This window comes from Coptis chinensis, chromosome 8, assembly GCF_015680905.1.
Source record: "Coptis chinensis isolate HL-2020 chromosome 8, ASM1568090v1, whole genome shotgun sequence".
Classification (NCBI taxonomy): domain Eukaryota; kingdom Viridiplantae; phylum Streptophyta; class Magnoliopsida; order Ranunculales; family Ranunculaceae; genus Coptis; species Coptis chinensis.
In genome coordinates, this window is record NC_141463.1 from 15,054,065 (window position 1) to 15,077,427 (window position 23,363).

At 36.8% G+C, this 23,363-nt stretch overlaps 1 pseudogene; it reads right to left on the minus strand.

Annotated features, from left to right (window-relative positions):
• Positions 1-336: 336 nt before the first annotated feature.
• LOC147480151 (ubiquitin-conjugating enzyme E2 32-like) lies at positions 337-22,473 on the minus strand (annotated as a pseudogene).
• Positions 22,474-23,363: the final 890 nt, after the last annotated feature.

Sequence of the window (23,363 nt, forward strand, 5' to 3'; positions counted from 1 at the left end):
AGAGTGGCCTAAATTCCTATTCGATGCAACAATATAAGCAAAGAATTAGGGAAATAATCATGAAAAGTTTAGGGCAAACAATGTAAGTAGAGAAATAAAAGAAATGCACTGAAGTGAAGGAACTTAATAAATTAGGTGGTCAAGGGCTCTTACTTTTGAACTGTGGCTGGTTAGATGAAGTGCAAGAGATTCCAAGCGGTGCGACACATGCCTGATGATCTGCTCAACAACAAATGAACTATATGTCAGGTCTTCTTGCAACTATGAGCCCTATCGAGCCCATGTGAACAGCCAATCATCTGACTATTTTGAAACTCTGGCCTTTGGCCTTTGTGGCTATTCACCATGCTCTGCTGTTGGGACACGTCTTGATACATTCACTGTACGAAAACTGACACTCAGAGGACCTGCATTGGCATGGACCTCTCGAACATCAATCTATCTTAACTTCGAGGGGTTTGGTTCGCTTTCGTCGGGAGCGGCTATGTTATCACCATCGGAGGAGCAACAAGTACTTCACCTTCTGCATTGGTTGGGTGTTCATCAGATGACTCTTGTGCAGCAAGTTGAGGAACTGGGGACACTTTGCTCAGCATATACTGGTGAATCTGCAAGCAGTCTAGTAAGTTCAAAGCATACAGGTCACAACTTATAAAAGATGTTTATGGAGGATTCAAGTATAGAATTTAAACATACCTCATCAATTAGTCTTTGGCGTTCAGACGTTCCAAATTTTGGCGCTGCCCCACACGATTTAATTGCTAAACAACGCCTTTCTTCTTTCTTGTAATCTTTTTTTTTTTGGTAGGCACCATTTGGATTTGTGGGCATGAATGCAATCAATGCAACTAAAGCTGTTCGAACTGCCATTAAAAGTGGTGGATCAGGATATGAAAAGCATGTCAAACTTTGGCAAGACAGTAACATACTCATTCAATTGGAAATCTTTATCCAACTCAAACATCCTTGTATTTCACAAATTGCAAGGAACCACCACATAACAACTTCTTTACATATTGGTTCCTTTAGAAAACAACCACATACCAACTTCTTTACATATTGGTTCCCTTAGAAATTGAATACCGTTAAGCTCAGCTCTAGCGTGTACCACTTTTGATTCCTTTGCTAAACAAACATTATTATAGCATCGGTTTGAAAATGTATACTGTCGAAAGGTCAAACAATCAACTTTTGCTACAAAATATATGAAAAACTTTGGTCGATCTAATTCTAATTCTTGGTATCTAAAATTCTATGACCCACATATTTTTCAGTTTAAAGCAACTGAATTTGAAGTTTGTGTGATCCTTTGAAAGATAATTCTTGCACCACCCTTCTCAGATTACACGCAAAAGCAAAAGAGAAATATGCCTTAGGAAAACGCTATTTATATTTAAGGCTTCAAATACATAAATATGCACACATGCAAAATAATGAGATCAAATAAAAAGAATGAAGAGATAAAGTAATTAAAATCTACTCTTGGCATAAACAATTGGATAAGTACAGGCATGTATACTTGTAAATTATTGGCGTACATAACATAGACACTTTAGTAGTTGTTTCACAGTCTGAACCCTATTTTGTACCTTTCATATCGGCCTCGAATTATCTATTTTTCCTCTTGGTAGCATGAAGTTGAAATGAAAGAATGATTGCAAACATCAGGCAACCACATACCAGGCTTAAGAGTTCATTACAAAGAGATAAATAACCATGACACCGTGATGTGCTGGTTAGCATCCTAACCTGGCACTTCAATTGTATTCTCTTCCGGGGTGATCCTAAAGAAAGCTTGTTGTTGCATGATCATAAACCATTTCGTTCATGCTCTTTTCATCTCTATATAAAAGCTCCATGTCCATGCTGAGTGCTACATTCTTATCAATTGTCTTGAAGTGCTAAGCAACTTATCAATAGCAGCTTCTTCACTGAATATAAGTATGGCTGCAAATTAAATCACATACAAAAAGAAGAGAGCCATGAATCAGGATGTTTTGCAATATTAATAGAACATCCACCTACAACAAAAACAAAAATTAAAAATGCAACAGACGGAGTACCTCAACAATTTCAGAAAAGATAACATAAAAAAACTTTGTAATTGTTAAGATGAACATGGCAAAGAACGATATTAGGATATTCAACCAAGCAAGAGTAGTATTGAAAGGCAAATCCTTCATTTATGCAAGTACGTTTTGAGTGAATATTGTGTGAGCACAATAGGTCAAAAAATCATCCAACTAAAATACACTGTTCCGCTAATTGCACACAAAGATTTGACCATTTTCCTTAAATGAGTTGGACCTGAAGATCGCCCATTCAGCAGTTTAGTACTTTAGTTCGTTATAATTAAAGGATGTATATCAAATGTCAATACCTTGTAGACATATAGAAAGGAAATACAAACCAATAGATTGTCAAAGATAATAAGCCAAAAAGAAAATTATACATGCAAACAATATAAAAGAAATGCATAAGTTGCCTACTTAAACTGAAATTCTAAGTTCACAAAGACGTCAAGAATCACAGTACCTTGGTACTCCTTCACTGGAAATGAAATATTGTTCTTCCATGGCCGGGAATCTAAAATTTGTTCCTAATAGTATCATTAAGATAGAACACTATAGCGACTTGCCGTAAACTGGTGAGATTAGTATTGCACCATCACCTACTTGTCTTCATTTTGTGACGGTCATGTCGATTTCAGTTGATTTCAGCCGTGTCATAGGCCACCATCATTGGTCATAGTTACAACTACACTACATGAAGTATTTTTTGGGTTTTATATTTCCAACTACGTATAGGTCTGAAACACTGAATTTAGACTCCAAAAGCAACTAATAACTCAGTACATTACGTACCTATCAAAAAATAATATTCTTTACTTCATATCGACTTAAGTAAAACTATTTTCCTGTTTTCCGTTCAACAAAAAAAATTGAAAATGTAAGGGCAATGAAACTCTAAAAAAATCAGATATATACATGCCTCTACTAAATCATGCATTTGCATCCCTTCGTGGATGACCAAGGGATGAGACTATCTAATCATTAGCTATTGAAACAACTTGTGATATCCAAATACACCATTGTAGACTTGAAATGAGTTTTAAATTACATGAACAAAAAAAAAAAGTATACACGCTTTTATGGAATATAATCCTGCACAAACAATTAACCAAGCCTGCCTATTGCTTTGTAATCCATTTTACTACGTATTTTTTTGTGAGAAATATGCATTATAAGGCATACCTCAGATAACCACAGGGTTGACGAACAACACTGAGAGTTTCAAAGAGAGACAACCAAAGTTACCGAGTACTTGTTGAGAATGTGAAGTCCACTGCTGGCAATGTCAATGAGCAAAGTAAGGAGATGAGTGAAACAACCACGCTCAAATTACATAAATTGTTCAGCTTCCTTGGCAAAACCGAAATCCACTTGAGCGGGGGTAGATGGAGGGGCAGAAAGTGGGAGATGGAAAACGAAGAGTTTAGACTGGTTAAATTGGTGGGAAGTTCGGTGGGCATTTTAATAGCTGGCATTTTTAATTCTAAATGGTCAAGGTGCCTATCCAGGTGTCTTAAGTCTTGACCCTCGATTTATAGAGATTTAAACAACAAAGATTTGAATCCCAGCCCTCTCAGAAATTTATAGTAATTTGAGTTCATTCTGCTTTTTTTGGGTATGTTATCAGTACTACATCACCTTAAAGAATACCATTGAAACCTTTTAACAAATCAATTGCAATGGTTTAGATTAGATGAATATCCTAAGGTTAGAATGAAATTCTAATTCTTATGCATTCATAAATAAAAGTTGGCATTCCCACTCTTCCATCTCAATACCATGAAATACTTAACCGGTGAATTAAGCTAAAGACAAATCTATATCCAGAAAAATAGATTAATGATTGAATACCAACACACATCAGGATCCTCAGCCATCCGTGTGCAAATCTGCTCTAGCATCCTTGGCCAATTCATTTATGTTGCATACCATTGTACCCTGGTGATTGTACATTCAAAATAGGAAAATGTATATTAGACTGGGATAAAGAGTTCTAAACGTGTAGCAAGTAGCAACAAACTCAGAAGCTAATACAAAGCTAATAAACATATACGACCAGTTGCCTCTGTAAAACTATGTGACACATTGGTGATATTGAATACAATTGTTCCTAGAACTTGTTCCTAGAAGTTTCTTACATGTGGTTCTTCTGATTTTAAGTGTCGTCGATGCAAATAAGGAAAAATGAAAAAGTGAGAACAATAGCATACACATAACGATAACAGAAAAGACAAACAGAAAATTATCAATTACACCATGTTCGTAAAACTTCACATCTAAAAGGAAGAACCTAAAACTTAAAACTTAATGGCAAGAGAGTCAACTATTAACAGTCTCTCCAATTTAATCTTTAAAATGATGGAAAACATTGTATGAAGCTTACCGCTCCATGATGGCTGCCAATGCTCAGGATGATAATTTGATATGCTAAGACAGATCTTGGTTTGTGTCTCAAAACATCCATTTGGCTGCAAAAAAAATAAATAAAAAAAAATAAGCACACAATATATATAATAGATCAGAAAAGTACTGATCAGAAGATATGTTTTCCATCTCTTGGAGAGAGAGGAATAGGAAAGATGGGAGACCAAAGGATTTTGGAAAGAAAAATGCTAGAGTGAATGACAGCACACCAACACGATGTGGGGAAGAAGAAGAGGTAAGAGGCGAAGGGTTTTTTTCTGTTTAATATTAAAACTCCTAATTAATTTCTAATTAATCTCTCTCATATTGTGGTGCATTGGGGACCATCGATTTATCCACCCTTAGATTGAATCTCAGCCACGAGTCAGGAAAGCGAGCTGTTTTGTTAAGTTGATTGGTAATTTTTTTTTCGACTGCTAGCATTGCGGCTCGACCTGTGTACATGTCTAGCTCTGCCTAGTGCCAACATGAGACAAATGTGTAATTTGGCTCCAAACCATAAGCAATCATTCTGGTCCTTGAATTTTAAAATTGGTAAGGAAAAATCTCTAAAATTGATAAGAATATACAAAATTAATTCTAATCGCATGTGCCTTAAGAACCCTAGAGGTGGATATATATAACACAATTGAAATTGAAGATAACTTTTACATTATATTGCAGTTTGCTCCAACTTATCCTAGCGGTAAGTGACCCGTGCTCCTTTTTTGTGTATGTAGATGGTATATGGATGGTGTAGATAGATGATGGTCGTTGAACAAAATAGAAGCGTATCAAAACCTAATTATCTCTCAATAAGTAAAGGATGAGTAGGGTATCGTTCCACTTTTAAGTGAATGTTTATATGAAGGACAGGACTGGAAAGGGAGTTTGAGGGATTAAAAACTATGATTATAGATATTATAGATTATAATGCTAAACTAAACTAAACTAAACTATTGAGAATTTATAAGAAAGGGAATTCAAGATATTAGAATCCACCAATACTTTTGATTCAATGACATTCTGCTTCATTGTTGTTCTCACAAGTAGACTACAATTAGGCAATCGAGCGAGTGTCGATGCCCTCTTGGACAAAACATCTTTAACAAATAACTCTACTTAATGTTGTTCCTATTTTCATGTTACTAGTATCTTCTTTCCTTTTATGTGAGCTTGGGCTGCTATTCAATGAATCACCATCTAAAGCAAACACAATGAATACTTCTCTTACTCTAAAACACTACACAACCAGAAGAAAAGTAGAGAATAATAGTATAATATTCAATTACAATAAATAAAACCATATTCTAGCATTATATTCAATTGCAATAAATAAAAGCATGTAACTAACAAATATTCAATTGCAATAAATAAAACCCTAAACTAGCATGATATTCGATTACAATAAATAAAACCCTTAATTTATACTTCTATCCCCAGGTCTGGGCAATGGAACTAATAACTAAAAACATAAAGAACTAACCTGATTGAAAAACACCATGAACCAGAAGAATTATTAAATCATAAGCACCGACTTCATCTCCTCCCTTGAAGGAGAAGATTAGCCTTCCATAAAGAAAGAAGAACACGAAGAACGAGAAGAAGAAGAGTTGAAGAACATAAGACTAGAAAAGACTAATTTATTAAGACTAGGCTAGTTAAAACCGAATCTTTTATTATTAATCTCTCTCTGCCTCAAGTTCTGGAGACAAGAATATAAGTGAATTGGCAAATTACATGAGGCACTTAGGTCCTCTATTTATAGGGGTTACAATGAGTTCTAGAAGCATTCCAAACCGCCATTTGTTTCCTAATACAAATAGACTTCTTCTAGAGTCCAACTTCATCTACAAAACTGAGAAGGAATTGGCTACAATGCCATTTCATGCGTCTGGACGCATGATTCATGCATCTCAGACGCAAGCAATGCATCTGGACACACGATCCATGCATCCCAGATGCAAGAAATGCGGCTGGACGCTCGATCCATGCGTCCCAGACGCGAAAATCTATTTTGTCTCTTCTGCTCTATCCTTCTATCCTCTTTTGCGGGCTTTGGTGCAAGCAACGAATCCTTTGTCCTTGGGCTTCCAAATAGGCTTTAAAATAGGTCCAAGTCGCATCTTTAATAGCTTTAATTCCTTGGCCTTCTCTATGATTGTCCACGGGCTTCCCATGTGATCCTTAATGCTCCGAATTGCTCCGTTTTACCCCTTTTTCTCTAATATTCAGGTGATATGCCCACAAAATCAATCAATAGCATGTTCAAGAATGATAGTATTTTTCAGAGAGAGAAATTCCTTACCCACTTAGTGCTTACTCTAACAGACGGTCTCCATTGCTAACTACATTGCTGTAAAAACTCATAGATTATGATGGGAGATAGTAAAAATTGACAAAATTCTCAATCAAAGCTTATGTGTGTACTCAGTCAATCTCATATACTCTCCTATCCAAGAACCGTAATCCCTAGTTCACCTTTAGACAGATAATCTCGACTTTCAATCCTTACTGGTCATACTCTCAGAAAAGAATCTCTCAGAAGATGGTATACTATTACCTCATGTATGTGGGGAAAAGAATAATGAATATGAACATCCCACATACTACCTTAAAAAACAGACTTCTAGATGACAGTAGTCTCATGGAAAGAATGTTAATCATATATGAAGTGTCGGGTCCTTCACTTTAGCATCTTCTCACCTATTCTAGACTTCATATCATACTATAGTGATAAGTCATGGGTTGTAACTTGGCTTGGGTATTGGTTTATGAAGGAAAGGTAAAAAGAATTCTAAGGTTGTTTCTGAAAACACTAAAGGTTTTGCTTCATTCTTTGGAAGATTTCTTCAAATTCTGTATTGCAGAGAAAATTCTTCCTTTGTCTTAGCTTTTCCATCCATTTTGTTCAACTTTTATTTATTTATTTATTTATTTATTTTTTAACTCAGTGGTATATCCTTGATTAGTACTGGATATGCTTGTTTTCCACTAGCTTCTTTCACTTAGAACAGAATGATGGTTTTCATTGTATATCTCTGATATTTCCTTGTAATCTTCCTTTTGTGCTCTTTCTTCCTCCTTGTTCCCCTCGTATTCTCAGAAACATATGGGTATGGCTGATAAAGGTTTTTGGCTATACTCCTTGCCTGGAGTTGGGTAAAGGGTAATGGGTTTTATGAAAGAAAATGGCTTATTGTAAGGCTCAAAAGGGTTTAACATGATGGTCCTACTAGGTGGGATAAAGGCTAAATGGGTTCACTACTTGACTTATCAGTATGATACTCTGTTTCGAATAGACTACAAGACCTAATGGCTATCTCCCCAGTTGATGTCACTTCGTGATTAACCAAATCAACAAATAATGAGACTATATTACAACGACATAAAGAACTGAAAGATGTTGAGTCACTAAGACTCGGATTTTTCGTAAGAACTCTCCAAAGAATGGGTATAAAGCTCAAGTCTCACGGGCTAAGTCTAAAAATTCTACTTCCAGTTTACTAGGGGTTTAAATCTCTCTTCTAGCAAAAGTACACAAAACTGACCAAGTACTATGGTAGTGCCTTTTAAAAAGAATTTTATCAACAAGAACTATGTCCGAGCATAATAAATAGTCTAAGTGGTAATGAAATCAATAATATCAACTATCTATCAAACTCAACACTAAGCAGTATAGAATATATATCCCAGACTCATCATTAAAATTCATTTTTCTCATGTTGCTGATATAGAAACAAAAATATTTTCATTTTTGAAAACTAATTTTCAAAATTCATTTATCAAGTACACCCTCCCCCAACTTAACATATGCATTGTCCTCAATGTATAGAAATTAAGTAAATGAAATAAATGAGAAAAATGGAAGATGTTACCATTGATGCCGAATATCAAGATTAATCCCAAAAATAAGAACATTTCCTTTTACCAATTTTTTTTTTTTTTTAGGTCTTTTTAAGTCAGATCCCTAAGACTATATATCATGCATTATCAATTTAGAGTGAGGAGATTAGATTTTATCTTACCCAAATTTGACGAATGTTTGGAGGACGAGGAGGTCTCACCTTGTGGGTTGTCAAAAATACTCCTTGATATGCTGGAAAGATTGCTGGTGAAGTTGATTCTCTACCTTGAACTATTTCAGGTCTAATGATTGTGTGATAGGCCTTGTGGTTCCTCTGTGTAGAAGATTGATGAAAATCTTTCTTTCTAACAGGACAATAGTATCTGATTTCCCCTTTACCACCACAGTAATGATAATGAATGTCTAGCTGACTGCGCTCAAGGTGGGCGGTAGACTGGTTCACATACTTCTCTTGCTCAGACAATGATGGTGTAGAAGAGGCTTCAACAGTGCAATGCTTCTTATCAAGATGGTCCACTTTCTGCTTCAGAAGACTCATTTCAAGCTTCTAGATTCTGTTGTTTTTCCAAAACTTCTTTAAAAGCCGATTCTATAGTAATCGATTTTTCGGGTAGAAGTCCGTTGTTCATCCTTAAATGTAGAGTTCATCTTCTCAAGATATGATACTCTCTCATCAATTTTCCATTACGCTTCACTTAAATCCTGAATTTTCTGCAAAGATTCCAAGAACATGGCTAGCAATGCCTCTGTGGTGGGGTTCTCAGGTTCATCACAGTTTTCAGTAGATTGAGCACTCTCAATTGTATCTTCGAATGGAAAGGATTCTTGTATCATGCTATCAAGGAAGTACACCTCTCCACCTTCGGTGTCATCACAATCCTTATACAACGGGTGAAAGATATTTATGTCCATGGACATCTTACCAAAGTTGATCTTCATTTCACCATTGTGACAATTTATCAAAGCTTTTGCGGTAGCGAGGAAAGGTCGGCCTAGAAAATTGGAATTTTATCAAAACCGGGTGCCTATCGGGAATCTTGGATAGTAGAAAACGGCTACTTGAACAAGAACATTCTCAACTATTTGAATCTTTGTACTAACTTCTTTAGGCTTTAGGTTCTCCAGGCCCAACGCTTGGTACACATGATATGGCAAGAGATTAACACTAGCACCAAGGTCTAAAAGAGCATTACCTGTGAATTTTTCTCCTATCTTGCATGATATTGTAGGACTTTCTGGATCTTTGAGCTTGACTGGAGCTTGCTGATAGATAATAGATGTTGTTTGTCCAGCTAGAAACGTTCGCTTTGGAACATGAGTACTTCTTTTTATGTTGCATGCATCCTTCAAGAATTTGGCATATGATGGCAACTGTTTGATGGCTGTGAGAAATGGGATATTGATGTTATCTTTCTCAAATGCCTCTTTCATCTCTAAAAATTGCTTGTCCGTTTTGCTTTGAGCATAAAACATAGGAAAAGGTGCCTTTGGTACAAACACATCAACATGTGTCTGCTCTTCTTTCTCTTTGGCATTCTTGCATATCTTGTCTTGGTCATCTTGACAAATGCGAGTGGAAAGGATTTCTCCCACTTCCTTTCGATCTTCATTTGAAATCTTGACTGATTGCTCTGTAGCAATGTCATCATGAGAAGGTAAGTCAACCTTGTTGTCTATCTTCAATCTTGATCTGAGAGTAGTAACTGAGCTGACATAATCATGGAGGTGATCAGTACTAGAAGTTGTCCCAATGTGGCATACATCTTCACTCTTCGATATTGGTTCCAATAAGCTAGGTTGAATGGCTTGTGTCTTTACAGACAAAGCAGTAGTGAGTTGGTCGACCTTAGCCTCTAGAGACTCCATTCTAGAACATTGACTTGCCTGAGATTGCTGGAGATTGAGCTGAGACTGTGTAAGAAGCTCTAAAACACTTTCAAACTTCTGATTTTTCTGTGATAGGAAAGTAATTGCATTCTTCAAGTTGGCAGGTGTGGCATAATTTCTCCTAGGATCAGGCACTAACTCTCCACTTGTATTGGAATTCTGTTAAGAGTATAATTGTTGTTGAGGAACCAACTGCGGAAGCTTGACTTGTCCGTGGAATATAACTTTGATCTTGAGAACACGGGGGTCCAGCCGCATCTCCAATAAGTACCTTGAAAGTTATTACCACCTTGGTTGGGCCTCTGAAATGAGTTTATATTGTACTCTCCAACTGATGCATGTTGATAGAAACCAGGACATTCTAGAGTTGCATGAGAAGTGTCCGAACATACTTCGCAGTATTAGCATGACTGGGAGAGATTTAGCTTGAGAATTGTTGATCTTCGGAGGGATTTATGGAGAATTGGTTGAATTTCTTATTTAGAGTTTCAATGCTAGTGGCCAGGCTTGCCAATGTAGACTTCAGTTCTTGATCTGATTGTTCATGTGCTTGGTAACCAAATTGCTTTGGCTCCCCCTCCATGCTAGCGACATCCTCGTTGCTAGTAGTCCATTGTTGTGTTTCTTCAGCTAAATTCTCGAGAAAGTTGTAAGCTTCTGTTTTGACCCACATACGTGGCAAACGTCCATTATTACGGGTCTCTATTTTATTCATTTAATCGACAGGGCTAAAGCCCAATTTGCAATACCATGGATCAATGTACAGGCCCATTAACACATATGTCTAAGGCTAAACCTTAGCCACATGGCTTGCCACTAATGTACAGTGATTTATGTCTAGATTCATTTCTTATCAAAGAGATAACTATCAGTTGAGAGTTATATTCAACCACAATTACTCAAGCTACAAGATTACTTGAGCTATAAGGACTCTCTACTCTACCTATATAAATACCAATTTATTTTTCATAAGAAACTACGTGGAAACTTGATCCCTAGATAATAGATCTTGGGTACGTAGGCAGCCATTATTTGGTTCAGTTTTATCTCCCCCAATATCAAATTCCTTTGTTTCTTAGTGCATTCTTTATCATTGCTCTCGTTGTGTTGAAGCAGTTTACTGCCGAAACATAATTGGCGTCGTCTATGGGTTTTTTGAATCCATTATCACTTGAAACAATCAAGATGGTAAGCACAAGAACCAGACTGAATAGTCAACATATTCCTCCTGCCAATAGGAATCGCAACCTTTAAAATTCAAGTCAGGCAATGCAAGAACCGTTGAACAATCGAGTTGCTCCTAATGGTAGGATCAATTCTCAACATCCAACTGCAGCAGCACCGCCGCCGCCGCCGCTACCGCAAACGGCGGTACAAACGCCCGAAAGAAGGCGTCACGGAAGAAAGTATAAGGAAAACCTTCATCCCAGACTGGACCGACCTGACAGGGAAGGCCAACCTCGCAGATTTGAGGAAAATCGCCATCCTAGACAGGTCCGACCAGACAGGGAAAGAAGGCATCACGGAAGAAAGTATAAGGAAAACCTTCATCCTAGACTGGACCGACCTAACAGGGAAGGCCGACGTCACAGATTTGAGAAAAATTGTCATCCCAGACAGGTCCGACCAGATAGGGAAAGAAGGCGTCACAGAAGAAAATATAAGGAATACCAATATCCCAAACGAGACTGACCTGACAGGAAAGGCCGACCTCGTTGACCTGAGGAAAATCGTCGTCCTAGACAGGTCTGATCCGATAAGGAAGGAAGGTGTCACAGAAGCAACTAGAGGGAAGACCACAATCCCAGACAAACTACCAACCTAGATAGGTTGGTTACACGCAAAGCAAAAGACAATCTCCAGTCGGACCCGAAAGTGTGTACCGCCTAAAATCTCTAACTCTTGTAAGAGGTAATGGCAGGTGTCATCTTCCACATAGGCTCGATTGGGGGCGTCTGTCTGTTTAAATCTTCTGGATGAAATGGATTTCACCCCACTTAACACGAAGTCCCTTGGATGTAACTTCCCACTCATCATAAAGTTCATCTGAACCTTAACGAAGCTTGTCCGATTCATCCATATCCGTTGCCACGAATTTTTGAATTGGTGGACGCCACTTCAGGCTTCCAACGCATATCTTTCATAGTGTTTCTTCAGGGTACTACCAGATATTTTTGAATGTGGATGACCAAGAGTTCACCGCCTTCATAACCGACCAAGGCATTTTCTGCTACACTGTTATGCCTTTTGGTCTGAAAAATGCCGGTGCAACCTACCAAAAGCTTGTCAATACAATTTTTTCCGATCTGCTGGGAAACATAATGGAGGCTTATATTGATGATATAGTCGTTAAATCGAAGCATACTGGTGATCATCTTTCCGATCTTCAACTTGTTTTTGATAGGCTTAACAAGTATAACATGAGACTCAGTCCCGCCAAATGTTCTTTTGGCCTCTCTTCTGGAAAATTTATGGGATACCTCATGACTCGTAGAGGTATTGAGGCTAATCCTAATCAGATACACGCCGTTATTGATATGCCATCACCAAAAAATAAGAAGGAAATTCAACGACTTATTGGTCGGCTTGCCACTCTTCATAGATTTATTTCTAAATATTCATATCGTTGTCATCCCTGCTTCCATACTTTAAAGGGGCGGCAACTTAGAACGTTGATTGTGAGATGGCATTGCAACAACTGAAAAAATACTTGGTCAGTCCTCCTATATTGACAAGTCCTTCAACGGGTCAACCTATTGGCATATACCTGGCAGCTACAACTCAAGCTATTAGTGTTGTTCTTTTCATTGATGATAGTAGACCCATCTTTTTTATCAGTAAGACTTTAACTAAAGCTGAGTCTCGTTATTCAAAGATGGAAAAAATTGCACTTGCATTGGTTCTTGCCGCTCGCCGATTGAAACCATACTTCCAGGGGAGGTTGGTCATAGTTTATACTGAATATCCCTTACGCAAGATCTTTCGTAATGCACAGGAATCAAGTAGATTAGCCGAATGGGAAAGTTATCTTAGTGCATATAGCATTGTCTTTGAAAGTCGTAATGCTAAAAAAAGACATGATCTGGCTTCTCTGATAGCTGATTTTCCGATTGATGATTCTCCTATTGATGATTTCTTGCGCCAGGAAGAATCTATGGAAGACATTTTTCCGCCAATAAATGGGGGCGATGAAGACCAACATGAAAACGCAATTCCTAATCCCATTGACCTATGGATTGTTTACTCAGATGGCTCCCATAATAAATCTGGGTTTGGAATTGGATGCGTTTTTGTTAAACCCGATAGAGAAAAGATTGAGAAATCTATGCGACTTGGCTTCGCTGCTTCAAATAACGAAGCCGAATATGAGGCTGCCATTTGTGCCTTGAGAACACTCGACCTTTGGATCAATCGGGGCGAAAGCTCCAGTTATACACAGATTCTCGCCTTGTTGCCAATCAGTTTGGTGGGTCTTTTGAAGCAAGAGATGAGCGTATGGCAGCTTATCTTAGTTTGATACATAGCCTTGCTTAACAATTTGATAGCATCTCTATCACTTAAAGCCCCGAAATGGCATACGTCATGCATATTCATTGGCTTATCTCTCCGCCATCATTAGAAGCGAAGGGTCAAGACACATCACTGTAGAGTTCTAGAAAGAGCCAAGCATTGACTTTACCGAAAAAGAATTACATGACTTGTGTGTACATGAAAGCAATTTCTTGTTTTGCTTATACGCAACAGCGAAATACGACCCACATATAATCGCACCAATCATGACTTGGAAGCGGAAAAGGGAGATGGAAAATTCACAACATGACCATACTTTGGATCTTCCATTAGAATATATAGATCCATTTGTTCCTCCTGAATTCGCTCCCGAAATAGATAGTGAGTTAGTACATGAAGCAGATGATAGTCCTGAAGTTCCCGATATGATACTATCAGAGCCAGTGATGATCTCCGATGAGCAAGATTGGCGTCTTCCTTATATCCATTACTTGCAAGTTTCTTTGCTTCCGCCAGAACCAAAACTTGTTTTTACGCTCGCTTGTTTCGTTACTATCACTATGACAAAATCTAATGAAGTTACCACGTTTAATTTCGTCAGTTTAAGTTTGAACACTTTTACGCTTGCTTAGTTCGTTACTATCGCTACGACAAAATCTGACGGAGTTACCACGTTTAGCTTCGTCAGTCTAAGTTTGAACGCTTTTATGCTCGCTTGTTTTGTTATTATCGCTACGACAAAATCTGACGAAGTTACCACGTTTAATTTCGTTAGTCTAAGTTTGAACGCTTTTACGCTCGCTTAGTTCATTACTATCGCTACGACAAAATCTGACGGAGTTACCACGTTTAGCTTCGTCAGTCTAAGTTTGAACGCTTTTTACGCTCGCTTCATCCGTTACTATCGCTACGACAAAATCGTGAAGTTACCATGTTTAGCCTTCGGGCCTAAGTTTGAACGCTTTTACGCTCGCTTAGTTCGTTACTATCGCTACGACAAAATCTGACGGAGTTACCACGTTTAACTTCGTCAGTCTAAGTTTGAACGTTTTTTACGCTCGCTTCGTCCGTTACTATCGCTACGACAAAATCTGACGAAGTTACCATGTTTAGCTTCGTCAGTCTAAGTTTGAACGTTTTTACGCACGCTTAATCCGTTACTATCACTACGACAATATCCGACGAAGTCACCGCGCTTCTTTTCGTCAGTCTAAATTTAAATATTTTACGCTCGCTTAGTCTACTTTTTCCAAGTTAAGTTAGCATTTGGGGCATTTTGTTTTACATGGGGGCGTATCGTTCTATTTCATTTCAACTACATAAATCAACAATATTGTCAATTTTCCACAGGTATGTTATCTGACATCACAACGACATTCAATTACCAACACATACTTTATTTTTATTTTTATCAAAAGAATTTTTGGCTTTATGGTATTACATTCACACAATCACATAATAATTGGTTTGGGAAAATCCAATGGTTCTTTACCAATTTTCCGCTTATACAACTCGTACAAATATTTGTAATTCATCTTTTCACGTTCTAGTTGATCTCCCGTATCTGTTATCGTCTCTGTCAATTGTCTTACGGTCGCTCGATTAAATCTTCGTTTTCTTCTTCGAAATCTGCATTCGCTTCACTAGCGCTTTCGGTTCACTCTCTTCCGACTTCATTATTTTTTAAACATTGTGCCGATCTTTCTACGAGAAACTTGCCGAGCGAAAATTTTCGACAGCTTTGTTATTCTTTCTAAAGCATTGTGCCGATCTTTCTCCGAGAAATTTTTCGAGCAAAAATTTACGTCAACTTTATTATTTTTTCTAAGGCATTGTACCGATCTTTCTACGATAAATTTTCCTAGCGATAATTTTAGTCATCTTCATTATTTTTTCTAAGGCATTGTGCCAATCTTTCTACGAGAATTTTGCCGAGCGAAAATTTTCGACAGCTTCGTTATTTTTTCTAAGGCATTCTGCAGATCTTTCTACGATAAATTTACCGAGCGAAAATTTTCGACAGCTTCATTATTTTTTCTAAGGCATTCTACCGATCTTTCTACGAGAAATTTTCCAAGTGAAATTTTTTGACAGTTTCATTATTTTTTTTCTAAGGCATTGCGCCGCTCTTTCTCAACGAAACTTCTATCAACTTCTTTAATTCTTCTTCAGCATTAATTGACACCTTTCTGTGTGAAACTTTTCTCCGTCGACTCTTTCTGAATATAATTTGCTCGTAATACCGCCGTTTCTTCGTGCAATGAAATTCGCATTACGTCAACTTTCTTAGCGAAAGCTTTCCGACGGCTTTATTATTTTTTCTAAAGCATTAAGCCGATCTTTCTGAGCGAAACTTTCCGAGTTGAAATTTCAGACAACTTTATTATTTTTTCTAAGGCATTCAACCGATCTTTCTGAGTGAACTTTCCGAGTACGTGAAACTTTCCATCCGCTTCATTATTTTTTCTATGACATTGGGCCGATATTTCTGAGAGACACTTTTCGTCGGTTTTTCTGAGCGAATATTTTCTCCAGCTTCTTTATTTCTTATACGGCATTGCAACGCGATCACCCTGAACATAACCTTATTTTTTATAAGGCATTAAGATCTTTCCGCTAGAAATTTTTCGTCAATATCTTTTGCTCGTAATTCCTCCATTTCAACATGCGACAAATATACAAATATTTTCATCAGTCTTTCTGACTTAACCAAAATTTTAAGATAACTGATAAAAAAATATTAACATACCTGTTTTATGCTGTCGAAAATCTTTGACACTGCTTTGTCATATTTTCCGCACTTTTCTCCGTCTTCTTCGGCAACACAAATTCAATTTTGATCGAAACCTTGTCATCTATGGCGGTTTCTTCCCCGAAAGCAATGATACCAGCCGCGGCGACGAGGATGCGATCGAATTTCTTCAGCATTTCTTCCAACCAGTCACAATCTTCCAAGTCAAGATGATTTGAAGGTTCATCAAGGAGAAGTATGGTCGGATTCATGAACAAGGCACGTGCCAATGCAATTCTCATTCGCCTTCCACCAGAGAAATCCCGAGTTTTTTTTAGCTTGCATCTTCTTGTTGAACCCAAGTTCAAACAAAATCTCAGGCGCCCGCTTCTCAGCAGTCATTGCATGCACCTTCTTTACTGCTAGTATGGTAACTTGAATTCCTTCAGTTCGGGATCTTCCACTTGTAAATTGATGAAGAGGTAACACTGATTTTTGGCAGATCGTCCGTGGACCGTGGTTCAGATGAAGGATAACACATTCTTCTTGTGAATTATTCAAATGCTTGAGATATGCATGCGTAAAGTAAGGATAAGATATCAAGTTGGACCAGAGTTTGCATACGTACTTCAATTTGATGATGGCCTTTGGGGGAACTCTTTGTAATATGGTTGAGACGATCTCTTCTGGTATGCCTTGCATATCATCTGCCATTAGATTAACTTCCTCCAAGGTTTTAGGATAAACAAACATGGTCGATGGTAAACTTCAAGGATTGTAATTAAAGATTTTAGGAAACTGCTACTAATAAACAAGGTTTCGGTAATTAAGCAGTCTAACTGAATTAGGAAACTAAAATTTAATTTAAAGAAATAAAGTTGCATGTCGAAACCAACTCAAAAGCTTTGAGCCCCCAGAGATGACTAGACTATGTATGGGGCGAGTATTGGACTTATTGACCTCATCAACATGTTTGTGAGCCAAAGACAACGTTTGGCTTATAGTCACGTAAGTTCTTGCTACCATGTGCGCTCCAAGTCAATTTGCTTATATAACACTCCTCCTGCATGTGCGCTCCAAGTCAATTTGCTATTAAGTATTTTGTTCCCTTATTTACTTATGAGGACTCTTTACTTATTTATTTGTCACTTCATCCTTCATAATTCATTGCTACTATGGTAGATACATCAATTTAGTTATTTTTTTTTTATTCTTTTCTCATTATTTTTTCTTGTTGATTTTCTTTTCTCTTCTTTGCCATATGAACTTCGTTCACATGGCATAGTCCCTATAATTCACGAATTTTTTCCGATTGTCCATTTTCCTATCGTTTACGTTCACGCGACACTTTGTTATATATTCCGCTTACTCTTTTCTTATTCAATTTTTTTCTTGCTTTTTCTTCTCTTCTTTGCCATGTGATCTTTGTCCGCATGACAAAGAAGGGGCAGTGTTTCGACCCACACATACGTGGCAAACATCCATTATTAGGGGTCTCTATTTTATTCATTTAATCAACAGGACTAAAGCCCAATTTGCAATACCATGGATCAATGTACACGCCCATTAACTCATGTGTCTAAGGCTAAACCTTAGCCACATGGCTTGCCACTAATGTACACTGATTTATGTCCAGATTCATTTCTTATCAAAGAGATAACTATCAGTTGAGAGTTATATTCAACCACAATTACTCAAGCTATAAAATTACTTGAGCTACAAGGACTCTCTACTCTACCTATATAAATACCAAATTATTTTTCATAAGAAACTACGTGGAAACGTGATCCCTAGAGAATAGATCTTGAGTACTTAGGCAGCCATTATTTAGTTCAGTTTCATCTCCCCCAACATCAAATTCCTCTGTTTTTTAGTGCGTTCTTTACCATTTCTCTCGTTGTGTTGAAGCAGTTTACTGCCGAAACAACTTCCTGTCCATCCATCGATGTAAACTTGCCTTTGTGCATTGATTGTATCGTCTGCTTGTTCATCATCGAGAGTCCTTGATAGAAAAAATGAGCCAGTGTGCTCTTATCATAACCATGATGTGGACATGAGACTAGCAGATTATTGAATTTCTCCCAGCTTTGATGATATTCTTCAGCCACCTTCCCTTTGAAATTGATGATGGCTTGCTGCATGGCATCTGTCTTCTGGGGTGGGTAGAACTTGTTCATAAACTTTGTTCTCAACTTCTCCCAGTTATCTATTGAATTGATCGACTGTGCAGTTAACCATTCAGAGGCTTTACCTTCGAGTGAGAGCGGAAAAAGAATTAACTTGATACTCTCATCTTTGATATTCTGGTTCTTGAAAGTTCTGAGGACTGATAGAAATTTGTTCATGTGAACATATGGTTGAGCATTGTCTGAACCATTGAACTTTGGAAGCATGGAGATTACTGATGCTCTAAGTTCAAACTGGTTAGCTTTTGTCTCTGGAAAAACAATACTGCTAGGTGGGTCTCCAATGATTGGCGAATAAAAATCGCTCAGCTTTTTCCTTTGTGGTGTTTGCATGGGTGGGATAGCTTCAGGATTATTCAGGTCCACAACACCTCCATCATTGCATGTGGCCATTGTATCAATCTTGTCTAGTATTCTTGATATGCGAAAATGATGAAAAACTATCTTACTATGCTTGAATGCAATTAAACTAATATGCAACTATTCTAAATTATATTAATATGCAAAACTACTTTTCTTCAACTGGGTTGGGCTTTGCAGCTAGTATCTCGCTTGTTGTCTAAAGTTGTCTCTTCTAGGGTTATGGTGAATCACTTGAATTGCTTAAGTACCACGGCCCACAGACGATAGTCTGTTTGTCAAGATTCAGACAAGAAACACTAGAGTTTGATGTTTCGCTGTATTGGCTTACAACTTCAATTGTTGAAAAGGTCCTAAATGCAATTATACTATAAAGCAATAAAACTAAACTACGATGCAACTATACTAAGAATAAAATAAAAAGAATGAAGATTCGACTAACCTGGATGGTAGATCTTGTCTTCGAGATGTCTTTCAAGCTTCTCTCTTTCTCAAAAGGATGGATGATGTGGCTAAAATTACCTCAAGATCCAAAGTTTTAATCTTGAAAGAAAACGTTAAACATGAACAACTTAAACCGGCAGCGGCACCATTTGACCCGCGCTCCTTTTTTGTGTATGTAGATGGTATATGGATGATGTAGATAGATGATGGTCATTGAACAAAATAGAAGTGTATCAAAACCAAATTATCCCTCAATAAGTAAAGGATGAGTAGGATATCGTTCCACTTTTAAGTGTTTGTTTATATGAATGACAGGACTGGAAAGGGGGTTTGAGGGATTAAAAACTATGATTATAGATATTATATATTCTACTGCTAAACTAAACTAAACTAAACTAAACTAAACTATTGAAAATTTATAAGAGGGAGAATTCAAGAGATTAGAATCCACCAATACTTTTGATTCAATGACCTTCTGCTTCATGGTTGTTCTCACAAGTAGACTACAATTAGGCAATCGAGCGAGTGTCGATGCCCTTTTGGACAAAACATCGTTAACAAATAACTCTACTAAAGGTTGTTCCTATGTTCATGTTACTAGTATCTTCTTTCCTTTTATGTGAGCTTAGACATCTATTCAATGAATCACCATCTAAGGCAAACACAAGGAATACTTCCCTTACTCTAAAACACTACACAACTAAAAGAAAAGTAGAGAATAATAGTATAATATTCAATTACAATAAATAAAAGCATGTCACTAGTAAATATTCAATTGCAATAAATAAAACCCTAAACTAGCATGATATTCAATTGCAATAAATAAAAACCTTAGTCTATACTTCCATCCCCTGGCCTGGGCAATGGAACTAATAACTAAAAACATAAAGAACTAACCTGATTGAAGAACACCATGAACCAGAAGAATCATTAAATCCTAAGCACCGACTTCATCTCCTCCCTTAAAGGAGAATATTAGCCTTCCATAAAGAAGAAAGAACACGAAGAATGAGAAGAAGAAGAGTTAAAGAATATAAGACTAGAAAAGACTAATTTATTAAGACTAGGCTAGTTAAAACCGAATCTTTTATTATTAATCTCTCTCTGCCTCAAGTTCTGGAGACAAGAATATAAGTGAATTGGCAAATTACATGAGGCACTTAGGTCCTCTATTTATAGGGGTTACAATGAGTTCTAGAAGCATTCCAAACCGCCATTTGTTTTCTAATACAAATAGACTTCTTTTAGAGTCTAACTTTGTCTCCAAAACTGAGAAGGAATTGGCTACAGTGTCATTTCATGCGTCTGGATGCACGATTCATGCGTCTCGGACACAAGCAATGCATCTGAACACACGATCCATGCATCCCAGATGCAAGAAATGCGGCTGGACGCTCGATCCATGCGTCCCAGACGCGAAAGTCTATTTTGTCTCTTCTGCTCTATCCTTCTATCCTCTTTTGTGGGCTTTGGTGCAAGCAACGAATCCTTTGGCCTTGGGCTTCCAAATAGGCTTTAAAATAGGTCCAAGTTACATCTTTATTAGCTTCAATTCATCGGCCTTCTCAATGATTGTCCACGGGAATCCCATGTGATCATTAATGCTCCGAATTGCTCCGTTTTACCCCTTTTTCTATAATATTATACTAAACTCTCTCTTTCACCTGTAGAATCATAAAACATAACTTAAAAACACTATTAATCTACTAAGACGGCTAAACAAGAGGCATAATCGAGGGTTAAATTGTATTTTTTGAACACTTATCAGTAAGGTAGTATTAAATGAACGCAAGAAAGAAACAAGTTTAGTAATGGAATTATCTTTTATCGAACAATAAAAACACAACTAATTAAAACTCAACATGTGTTTGAAGAAACCACTTGAGGTTTTACAAAACCACTTTTGAATTCTAAATCTAGGCCTATTTTCAGACAAGAAAAATATCTTGGCATTGATCCTAGGCACTACTAAAAAATTGACATTTCTTGACAGATCCAAAATAGATATGCCTACGGATCCAGTCCATACTTCTATTTCTGATGCACAATATCCGCCAGCAAAAAAGCCCAAGCCCGTCACAGCCAACTTTTTACATATTCCAACCCAGTGACGGTTTTCTTGGGAATCTAATCCGTAGCAAAACTCAACCCTAAAATCCCAAATTTCTTCTCGGTGGCTCTATTGTTATTTAGGCAAAAACAAATTTCAGTAAACCGTCGGCTTACATTTAGGTGCCAAGGTGAAAATCTCCCCCCAAAAGTTTTGTACTTAAAGAAAAGAAAGTTTTTTAAGACGGTGGTTCCTTTGTGAGCTTGAAGACGGTACTTTTCAAAGCTTCAATCACAAACACAAAATTTCCTTTTTGTTTGTAATTTGGTTTTGCCATTCTAATATTCCGCAACTTATTTTCTATCTAGGTTCGAGTGATTATTCAATTGACCAGGACCTTCTCTCTCTGCAATTGTGATAACCTTCTCACTTCTTAATTTGGTTTAGCATAATAAAATCGATTATTTGTTTTTCCTTGGCATGTTTTAATTTATCGCTTCAGTTATAATCTATGTGCTTGATTTTACTAGTTATAATCTATGTGCTTGATTTTAATGGTTTCTTTCCCGTTAATAATGGGTCAAAATCTTGTGTTTCTCAAGTCTCGCTTTTCTAAAGAAAGAGGGGGATGGGTATTTCCTTAGCTTCAAATAACAAACCATGTACAAGCTAGCCAAGTAAACAAAAGGTAAAGATTTTTAAAGCATCCCCTTCACATGAACACCTCTCAAGGCCTCAATAATGTATTTTGTTTCTCTTATATATCAAATTCAGAACATAAATAACCGAAAAAAAAAAGTGGTTTAGAAATAGACCGTTTATCAAACTGATGTTGATTCTTTAGCGTTGATGTTGTAAATATCACCTTCGTAACGGATTTCATACTTTAATGTTCTACTAATTAAACATACTATATAAGACTTTGCTGAATCAGCATCAGATCTAGGTGAGTATGTTGCCATGTTTGTTGTTTTATGAATCTCTGCTGTTTTTTAGTTTAGGAAGAAAAGAGAACAAGTCTATTTCTTTTTCTTTGAAGTTTGAACAAGCTTCTTGGCTCTAGTTTTTATTTTTGATTTTAACCCATACTTAAATAGTTTTTTATAATTAAATGTAAGTTTGTCATAACAACTTATAGTTAAGGATGTTGGGATAACTTAATATATTGCTCAAGTCTCTTAATATATTGCTCAAGTCTATTAATATATAATAAGAGTAACTTAATATTTCCAAAAGCTTGTTTTTGTTGCAAATAAGCTACTCTCGTGATTTTCGTCTATATAAATTGATTTTTAGCAACTGGTTCATCTGATTCTCTTGTGAATGTTCCTAGAATTTTTAATATATTTGAATTGATTTTTTACCTTGGTATTAATTGCTTGGTTTTCTAGCAATTGGTTTCTTTGGTGGTGTTTGACAAGTGGTTTTATTAGGATTTGATTTATCTACAAATGGTTCTTAGTTTGAGGTTCAGTTCATTGACTATATTCACTTAGATATGTATGTTGTCCATGAGGCAAGTTTAGATATAGCTAGACCAGTTATAGATGTCTTATCCTAATCTGCACTAGGTTTGGCTACAAGTAATTGAAAGGATTGGTCAATGCTTTGTCACTGCAAGGTTGGATTTTGATTGGGTAAAAATCCAACCTTTAGTTTACTCCAATTGTCAATACTTGTATTAACTAGTTAAACATGTCATGTAGTTAGCTACTTCTTAAGGAGATCTTTGATGAGTAGTAATTTGATATAGAAATAATTTTATTTATTTATTGTTACTTATGAATTAGGATGCTTTCAATTGTTAACTCATTCTTCTTTTGCTTCAACTTTAGAAAATAGATTAGTCAAT